The following is a 9,136-nucleotide window of genomic DNA, read 5'->3' as shown; positions in this document are numbered from 1 at the left end:
GCTCATCAACTTAATGAGAGTTCACAGTCCTTGAGGATCCCTTTATACTACTCATTCTTGTCCAAAGAGCAAGCAGTGATACAACTAGTATGCACAGACTCCTCCTTGTGTCAGAGGGGTAGTAATGAGACTCTGGGCTGCTACCTGAAACACCCTCCTGGCACACAGAGCAGCTTCCCATGCCACAGGATATATGCACATAAAATTAGTAACAAACCCCATATCGTTACTGTCTCCAGATTCCTGCAGTGATTTCCATGCATCATCATGACTCCTCTGCTCTTTCATAGAATCATAGAATGGTTTGGGTTGGAAGGGACCTTAAAGCTCATCCAGTTCCAACCCCCCTGCCATCAGCAGGGACACCTTTCACTAGACCAGGTTGCTCAAAGCCTCATCCAGCCTGGCCTTGAACACTGCCAGGGAGGGGGCATCTACAACTTCCTTGGACAACCTCTTTCTTCAGTCTCTTTCTAATGTGTGTATGTGTGATGGACAAGAGACTTGTCCAGCCTCTGGCTGCTCTACCCAGAGCAGTTGGCTTTGTTGGGAATAGAATCACCAGCTGGACACAGGTGCTGCCTGAGGATTTGTTTTGGGTCTTTGCAGGTATGGATCAGGTTGTGGGTGTTTTTCCACACATGATAGTTGGGGAAATTTATTTCCCACCTGTAGGGGATCTGTCTCTGCATGTTTCAATAGATTTGACTGGAACAAGTTCATACTACCCTTTTGTGACATCAAAGAGAAGTTTCTGGTGTGTTTCAGTATTTTTCCCCTTTCCAGAACAGAAATGTAGCACGCTGGTGGGATTCTCAGCAGCCAAAATGGGGGCTTTTTCCTTAAAAGTTTCCAGGCCTATCCAGAATATTTCAGGCTGGGTCAAGCTGGGGAGAGATTGCAGCGTTTGGTTTCAGCCATCCTGGGTGAGCTTGGCTGCAAGGGTTTTGTACAAACTGCCATAAAGACAGGAACTGTTTTCAGAACTCAAGCTGGAGTGTAATCCTGTGTTGTGCTGGTCTCTGTCTCTCTGGAGAGAGTTAGCTAAATGGCAGGATAACTTCACAGCAGCTTCGTGTAATCCCATGCTGCACATACCCAGAGGTTCAGGGTGCTGATCAATTTCCAGTTCTGTTGAAACCAGACCATTGCTATGTGAAAACATTATGATTCATAACAAGTCAGCAGAAACTTTCAAAGGATGGTTTCAGCTGTTTGCAGCTGGATTTGTATCTACTTTTACCCCCTGGGGAAAAGGGGAGAGCTGCTGCTCTGTACCAGCACTCTCGTGTAGCCTGAGGCTGACAGAAGGACACTTGTGTATCATTTTCTTCATCTTGGAGAGCATGGGGACCTTAGCTCAGACCTCACGTAAGGACACTCAATGCTGTGGGAGCCAAAGGACATTATTTGGGGATACAAAATTATTCCTGGAGCGAGACTGTATGCTAGACCCAGTTTTGTTGCATGTGAGCTCTGCACACTCGAGCTGCAAATCTCCAGCCCCAGGAAGATGTGACTCTGCTGATCTGTGTTTCACCAGCATCTTTCCCATACCCTGGGAGGAATGGAGTGGGTATGGCATGAGGTGATGCTGCACTGATGTCCAGCATCTGGTGAATACAGGCAGCCTCAGAAAGAGTCTCTAACGGTAAGAGTGAAAGGACAAGGAGAGCTTACGCTCTCAAATGTAAGGGTTTCTATTTTTTCCCCTGCTTACTTTATACCTTTAGCTGCTTGCACAATGATTTGTTTTGACAACACTTGCTTGCTGTTGTCAGTGGATGTAACCAGCCATCTCGTGAGGATGCTCAGTACACTCTTTAGTCCATGTGTTAACAGCAGCAGAAAAGGCATAGACAGCTAAACGGTACCAGATGGAAATCCCTCGTGTAAGCTTCATGTGACTTCACCTCTAAATGCTTGGGCTCTTATTTTAGGCTTGTGTTCTAGTTTGTGGGGGTTTTTTTTGTTTTGGTTTGGTTTTTTTCCCAAAGCATTGTTTTATGTAATTAAAAAATGTTGATTACATGCAGTCACCAGCTGTGCCAGCCAGAATTTTACAGCAAACAGAGCTCTGTGACAGATATATTCAGCCTGGATTGGTCACATTTGCCTCTAATAATCCATCAGGCTCCAGCTTTCTTGTTATACTTTGATAGCCTTTGTGTTTACTGTAGTGCTAAATAGAGTTGTTGAAAAGTGTTGCAGACAGTTTTCCCATTAATTTAGTCATATTTTAAATATATTCGTATTTCTGTAGCCACAAATTCTGCCGTTAATTTTGTTATTCTATAAAGTACTTCCTCTTGCTTAATTTATATCTCATCTGATCATTTCATGAGGTAACTTCCTATTTAGGTTATTAGAAGGAATAAATACTCCAACTCCTGCTATATTTTCCATTTCACTCATCGTTTCACAAGCTCATATCCTCTGTTTTTCAACCACATCACTTTTAAGCTGTAGAGTTGTAGGTGATTTCACCTGCCTTCCTGTGGAAATCGCTGTGTACCTCCTGCGCTACCAGCACTGACCTTGTGTACAATCATCCATGGCTGAAGCATCAAAGAATTGTTGCTGTTGTAGGTTGTTTGGAGTCTTATTTTATAGAATGGTTTGGGTTGGAAGGGACCTTAAAGCCCATCTAGTTCCAACCCCCCTGCCACCAGCAGGGACACCTTCCACTAGACCAGGTTGCTCAAAGCCTCATCCAGCCTGGCCTTCAACACTTCCAGGGAGGAGCAGCCACAACTTCCTTGGGCAACCTATTTTCTTCCTGTGTGTTACTGTTTGTATTTATCAACCTTCACTTTCTGCTCTGTGCTGTGTCAAGGTACTAGATAACTTTTTTTGGTGCAGAAACTCGTATTAAACATGTACTTTTTTTCTTATTATTTTTTTTTAGTAGTAACTGGTCAGAAAGATCATGACGTACCTGAAAAAGAAAGCAGCAAGCTTTGGCAACACTGCACTTTCCCAAGTAGCAGGTGTATACCAAAATAAACAAAATAAAAACATTTCTGGGAACAGTTAGTACAAGGGGCAGTTTTCTCTGTAACAGCAGTCACAGTGTACTATTGGATTTTTTTAATATTATCCTCTAATTTAGAGAGCAATAGATTTAAAACACTCTCTTCCTGAAAATTTTACTTGTTTGCTTTGGTGATTTGAAGAGAATTGTAGATGAATGCTCCAGCTCTTTGATGGTGTCCCTTGAAATGCAGGCTCCTCATTTGTCATCTATTCAGTTTTTCTTGTCATTAAATCTTTATTTGTGTGTAAAGACAAAGGCATCTAGTACAGTTTTGTAAAAGAAAAGCCTTAAATGTTTGGAGATTTTTTTTTTGTTGTTGTTGTTGTTGCTTGAACAGAATTAATTTGACAGCAATTACAGTGCCAGGGCTCTGAGTAGGGTGGTACCCAGCGACTCTAATCCTTTCAAACAGCATCACTTTGCTTTGAGTGGTTTAAAAAACCCCACGTCCAGAGGAAAATGGGTGTGATATCTTTTTGTGGGTGACACAGCCCTCGGTAATTGTAGAATGCCATCTTTTGTGGCTCTGTACAAACATCTCAAAGAACAAATAGGAGAGGTGGGTGGATGACAAGCTGATTAGCTCAGGGTCACACAGCGTATTGTCCCAGAGGGAGCATCCTGGGAATACAGCATCAGCTCACGTAGAAAGCTAACTCATCTCTAACCTCCCATACTTCTTTACAAGGAAAAAAAAGGCTGGAGTTTAAATAAAAAGTACTATGTCATATGCACAGTAAAAGTTTAAAAAAGCAATTATGGAAGGCAAGAGCTTGAATTGGATGTTTAAGATGTCTTGTAAAATGCCAAGAATGTTTTAAATAGAACTTAAAAGCCATGAATTCTTATTTTGTATTTTTCATTGTTAATATTGTATAACTAAAGGCAGATCCAGCAAATCCCTGGCAAATGTTTGAAAGAAGGGGAAAAAAAATGATTCTTTCAATGGGAGGAGCATAATTTTAGCACAGCTGCTGCAGAAATACACAGGACTGAGCTCTACCCACAGTTGCCTTTGGAGATAGCTCGCTGGTTTTAATGCAGTTGCAGGAGCCACATGAAGAAAATATCTGTCGTGCTGTTACTAATGTAATTTGTGGAAGATGAGATAAATAGTAATGAATATAAACACCCATTAAATGTAGACTCACCAGTTAAATAACTATGCTGACTAAATTAATATACAAGGAGGTACTTTATAGTCAGGATGACATCCAGCTTGAACAGTACCCTCTGAAAGGCAGTTCCTGCAAGTTTATTATTTTATTGATGCTACCTGAACAACCTTCTGCTACCTGAACAACCTTCTGTTTAAATCTAATTTAAAATCTGAGTCTGCAAACCTTTTTCTTCATGTCAAGGTCGTTTCTGCTCCTCACTGCTTCCTTGGCAGTGCTGATCAAAGTGTTTGAGGGATGCCTGGTGAGCAGCACTTCATCATTTCAGCTAGGACCAGGTATTGGATCTAGCACACTGCATGGCCTCGTAAACAAGTGCTGCAGCTCGGATGAGGAGTAGGAGTTAAGTGACTGAGGTTTGGGGAATATAGGATTGAGGACTGCTTAAGATGACTTGAGTAAAATAATGCAGTTAATTCATGCTGCTCTCTTGTGGCTCCTGCTTACAAAAAATTTAGAATTTGGAAAAGTGTCAAAATAATCAGAATCTTTCATCCAATGAAGCTGTAGCCAGTGGCACAGGCAGATTTCTGTATGCTTTCTGAGGAGTTCCTGTTCCCTTTGAAATGATAAAGTAGGGTGCTGTTTTATTCCTTAGCCTTTCATGGTAGTGTGAGCTAAAAGCTGGAGGTGTACAGATATAGATATCTTCTGTGATACTATACACCTCACTATGGAGAACAGACACCACGTACTGTGCAGTTATAGAAATATTTCTGCATTTTAATACATTCATAAATAGAAAATGGCATTTAGCATGAAAGTCTGTTCATCGTGTACATCTATTTACTGAGTATACCTGGAAGATAAGTAAAATCAAGAAGGAGAAGTCCCACCAAAGTCTGCTGAAGGCTATGTCCACCCTGGTATCATAAAAGAAGAAACTATGAGGATGAGTTGTTTAACTCGCTTTGCTTTCAACAGTCAGAACTTGAACATGATGCTACTGAACAGTAGGATGCTTCTAATTGAGTGTAATACTTTTATGACCTCTTTGTCAGCTCTTACGTTTCACTTGACCTTGTTTTTGAACTGCTGTAGGTTTGTTTTGTGGTGGGATTTTTGTTTTGGTTGTTTCCCCCCCCCCCCCACCTCCCTGGAGCTAGGATTGCTCATGCTAATGCCTCCAATTCCTTCTCTGCGGATGACTCCCTCCAATTCCCTTAGTCACTGTGGTCCCTGTTGCAGGCACAGGCAGGTACCTGAGGAGGCAATGCCTCCTGGCAGCTCCATGGGCTTATCCAACTCTTTTTTCAAGGCACTTTGAGACTCTACAAGTGGTTACTACTTAACTGTTGGCATTTGTCATTTATAACATTTAATGTAATATTTGATAGATGGTGTGTTGGACCACGCTGCATAGCTTGCATGGCCAAACAATTTTATAGATTATTTAATTTTAGTTATAAAATATAGATTTTTTTTTTTCTAATAATAGATTTTTGACTTTTAATTATAGATTTCTATTTCAGTATTACAGCTTGGTTCCTTCCAGGTTGTTTAACTTGGACCTTGCCTCTTGAGCAAAGGCAACAAGCCTTTGGTGACAGCGACCTAAAGTGTCACTACTAAATGAGTAGCCACAGTTCTCCCTTTGTAACCGTGGGATTAGTTTATATCTCTAAGCCTGCAGGAAAAATGCTTTTTGCTTTGTCACGATCTCTTAATATAAGAAATTCTTGTTATGACTGTGTCAAACTTTCCTTTCAGTAGTGCTGGTAAGCACGACACACGAGCAGGTCAGCACCTTCCTTGGTCCTCCTCACACTATTAATGTACATGTGGGATAATTGTGGGAACAGAAAGACCTATTGAAAAAATGTCAAGAAGGCCAAAATGTTTAATGCTTTATTTTTTCAACACTCATAGTCATTGTTAGAAATTTCAAGAGAAAGAAGTGCTGACTAGCACTGCTGGTGATAATGGCAAATAGTGAGATCTCTGTGTAGAACAGAGAAGAAAATGACATTCAGGAAGGCTCTTGGGAAATCAGGGTCTCAAGCTGGCTGGGTGTTGGGAATCTTACTCAAAAGTTACCTGAAGGGATTTCAGAGTAATTTGTGGTGACTTTTGGCAAATTACAGTGGATAGGTGAGGCACCCAACTGCCTTAAAAGTTGTGCAATAGCTGCCTGTAGAAGGAATAAAAAGAGGACCTGGGTGATTACAGATCAGTTTAACTTTCATTTATAGAAGAAAAAAAAACCCCAAAACCTGAAGGAAGATGTTGGACTAGTAAACCATGTGGGTTTTTTGGAGGAAAGTATTTTCAAACCAAAGTAATAGTCTCCTATGATGAGGTTAAAAGTTCTTATTGCTAGGGGAGAGGCAGAATGTGACAATATACCGAGGTTTTTTGGCATAGTCATGCCTGATGTGACTTCAGACAAAACTGGGTACAAAATGGTTGGATGATGCTACTCAGGGGAAAAAGTAAAATAAATAAATGTGTGTTTTCAGATGCTTGTCCCAGGATCATTTCTTTCAATCTTGGATGGTAAAAAGAAAATGTACTTTCCTATGTTTATTAACAAATGAGTATGAATTTGGAGAATCTGTAGGCTGTTGGGAAAGGGATATGGTTAGGATTCAAACCTTGACAAATGGAGAAATGGCCGTGGAAGAACTAGGGTGCCATGTGATGAAGATAAATGCAGCTTACTGAATTTAGGAGAAATAACCATCTCTGTTGCCAGCAGCAGACGGCCGGCTGTTCCGACAGCAGCAACTGCTGGTGTTTATACTGGGTCACAAGCTAAACATGAGTCAACAAACTTGTCTTATTGTCAAAAAGCAAATACCACGCTGGGGTGTAAACAGTCACACAGAGAGCAAAACCACACGTTGCTGTCCCTTCGTTCTGCTCCGCGTGGTGTGGTCTCAGCTACAACACCTGACTTGGGGGTTTGTGCCCTTGAAGAGAAGCTGCACGCTGCCGTCATTCCTGGTCTGTGCTTCTGGACCAGCAAAGAGCAGCACTCTTCACTTGCTGCCTCGTGACTTGGGTGTCAGTTTGATACAGAAAAGCTGTTTTCTCCTACCTGTGAGCAGGGAAGGCAGAGGCTGATGTCAGAGTTGACCGGGTGAACAAATTGGGTTCTCTTTTTGGTGTCTTAAAGCTCGATTCCTGGCTGATGCAGAGCTGACCTGTTATGCTGGTGTGCTTTGATGGTTAGTTCTATATCTGACCACTCCATCTTGTTCAGTAGGTGTTGATGTTTTCCAAGAGGCAGAAATACTGTTATTCAGGTAGTTGTGAAAGAAAGTACTTTTATTTAATTTTTTAAAATTTTATTTATTTTACTTACTCTCATTGCATATTTCTCTCAGCTTTAGCCTTACAGACCCAGTGGATGATCATGTTCCCAATACTGGATTTTAAGAGCAGAGAGGCTGTTTACATTGTACATTTGTTGCAGCTTCTGGCTGCTGCCTGTAGTCCACAGGACTCCTGGAACTTGCATCCACACTGCCTTTGTAAGCAGTCTGAGCTCAGGATCATCTGGGTCTGGATCAACTTGACTTGCCCATGCAGCTGTGGGGACTCGGGAACATCTCATCTACCTGCTGTTGGGCAAATAGAGTCTTTGCAAAGGCAGATGACACAAAATCCTAAAATATAACCCTCTCTCTGTGGGTTACCTTGTTTGGACATCTTTATTCATGTGTAAGGAGACTGCAAGCAGGATGTGCACAACTTGGCTAATAAATACAGCTTTATGGCTTTAACACACAGTGAGGACCGGTAGGTTTTAACAAGCTGCTAGACCAGGTGTTAGTATGCTTCTCTCCTCCTCTCCCTAAGACATCTAAAGAATCTTTGCTGGCCCTGTAGGCATTGCTGGGAGCAGAAGGGTTGGTCTCCAATGCTCCCTGCAGCAGGTCCTTAGTGGTGCTCAGCTGCTGTCTTCTGCCTCTGTATTTCTTATAGAATTTTCAATATTGATGTTTTTCCCCTTGAATTTTTGAGCTGTTGACTCTCCTTGCTGCAACAATCCTGTAATTGTGTGTTACGTGGCATAGCTCTGTTCTATATCTTTTTGCACTTCTTGGCAATTTCTTCTACCTATTTTATGGAGCTGGACTGCATTGAAGCTAGGCATTGGGCCCTTGGATGCTTCTGAACCCCTTGGAGAGGTGATGGAACCTCTCTAGATGATTACACTATCCCCAGTCTTGGAGGCAGTGTCAGTGAAGGCTGAGCAGGTAGCAGTGTTGATGTCTGGCAAGTGATGGGTTAGGCTGGCTGGGAGGGAGGAGGAGAAGAGCCAACCTCAAGCAACCAAAGCTAGCCACATCTCACTGCCCACGCTAATTCTGGGGGCTGCATTGCCTGCCGTCCTAGGGGACAGAACTTCCCAGCTCATGGCTACTTAAAAGAGACTTTCTACTGCCTCACAGCATGGCTCTGGGATTTGTTGGGCTGCAGTGATAGGAATCCAAAAGAGGAATTAATCTGGAGGTACTTAGTCAGAGCTGGCATGTGGTTTTCCAGGCATGGGAGCCAGATCTTAGGGTCAAAACAGCTGGACTGCATTTACATATCTTGGCCAGTGTCATGAGAGCATCTGAAGGCAACAGCCTGGGTGCTGGAGAGGGATGACATAGTTCCTGGGCGTCTTGCTCTTTGCCAAATGGTACTCGGGTGTCCTGGTTTTGCCAGGATAGAGTGAAAAAGGGTGAATCCACCCAAACCACCACATCGGGTCACACCATCTTCAACAGAGGGTAAGGACACGTGTGTCTCCTCTCTGAGTGCACCTCTCTTTAAATAGAGGCTCAGCAGTTTTCCCAGATGTTAGTTGAGCGATGCAAGGGCTAAACAAACAGCAGCAGATGGGAAGTCCCCTGTTGTTGTGCACCACAAAGCCAGAATCCAACTCCAAAAACACATTTTGCAGAGTGGCTGCTCGCAGCGGGGG

This window comes from Antrostomus carolinensis, unplaced genomic scaffold (genome assembly GCF_000700745.2).
Source record: "Antrostomus carolinensis isolate BGI_N321 unplaced genomic scaffold, ASM70074v2 scaffold7084, whole genome shotgun sequence".
NCBI lineage: Eukaryota > Metazoa > Chordata > Aves > Caprimulgiformes > Caprimulgidae > Antrostomus > Antrostomus carolinensis.
Note: the sequence above shows the minus strand (reverse complement) of the source record.